Here is a 1,259-nt window from a genome sequence, read left to right on the forward strand (position 1 = left end):
TATGCTACACAAGCCAGTCATGCCTTTGGCTGCAGTACAGACATTGCCGTGTGCAGTCCCTTGCTGCCCATCGCCTTCTCCATCACGACTGCTACCCACCCCTCAGGGATAGAAAGAGGCTCCTTCAGCTCGTGTAAGAAGCGGAGCCGGCACATAAGCATGCAACATGCATGACTTATAAACCTCCATGGTGCAAGCGCGAGGTGCAAATCCATATCTACACACATGTATGCACCTTGTAGATATGACTGTGCAGACCTGTCCGGGGACAAGCACACCAAGGGCTGCCCCTACACCCTCTGCTCTTGCTGTGACTTGCACTGGGGCTGAGCTCACAGAGATGTGATGCACATGGGGCTAAGGAGGAAAGCAGGCATGCAATACAGCACATCCTGGCATCGGTACTCTTCTGTCTGCATGGCTTCTTCCCATCATGCTCAGCCCCCGAGTGACCTCTAGCGGGGACAGGGCAGCACTGTAGGGAGACCAGGAGGACCAAGGGCTCGTCCAAAGACCCCCCAGGACCTCCCATGCATCTGCAAAGGATCCCATAGACTCAGGATTGCTTCCACTATGCCGCAGGAACCAAGCCAAGCCCGCTGCAGGTTCAAAGCGCACTACACATACACACACACAGCTTTTTATTTCATTGATACGAGGGAAAGTTTGACTCCAGAGAAGATAAGCAGTAAAAACCCCAAGGGCTGCCCTGTAAGCGCGGGTCAACCTCCACCAGAAGCAGAGCAGAGCAGCTCGGGTGGCCAACGTCCATGGGTCTCCCCCAGGTCACTGCAGCTGCTTCTGGAGACCCCCCACCACCACCACCGCATCTCAGGCTCGTGGCCTGGGAGAGACAGGACCACAAGTGCCCTGGGGGAAGGGGGAACAAAGTACAGCAGGGCAAATGCCCTTGCCTGGCAAACCCAGGGAAGGCACCTGGTGGCAAACAACCCCAGTCCTCGTGGGGCTTTGGATTAGTTTGGTGAGCAGCTCACACTCCCCACCGGGCAAATAAAGGCACTTCCCAAAATTCAATGAAAAGAAACCTGTGCATTGTGCCATCTGCTCCCTGCTGATTCCCTTTCCCTGGAGCAGCCAAGCACTTCCAATAATGCACGGAGAGGCCTCTCTGCACCGAGACACTTGGGATGTCCGAGTCCCATCCACACCCCGGGGTCTCCTGCCTAGGATGGACAGGCACAACCCCTCACTCCAAACCCTCCTGGCAGGCAAGACCTCCTGTGGGGATCACACAGGGC

The 1,259-nt window shown here is 56.3% G+C and overlaps 1 protein-coding gene across 1 annotated transcript in view; it reads right to left on the bottom strand.

The window, feature by feature from the left end:
• Positions 1–624: 624 nt before the first annotated feature.
• LOC102569383 (LON peptidase N-terminal domain and RING finger protein 1) overlaps positions 625–1,259 on the bottom strand; it is a 15,938-nt gene continuing 15,303 nt past the window's right edge. The window contains exon 11 of the mRNA XM_014610247.3: positions 625–1,259. This exon is cut by the window's right edge and continues 1,682 nt beyond it. The gene's annotated coding sequence lies outside the window, so the exon portion shown is untranslated.

This window comes from Alligator mississippiensis, chromosome 9 (assembly GCF_030867095.1).
Source record: "Alligator mississippiensis isolate rAllMis1 chromosome 9, rAllMis1, whole genome shotgun sequence".
Lineage (NCBI taxonomy): Eukaryota > Metazoa > Chordata > Crocodylia > Alligatoridae > Alligator > Alligator mississippiensis.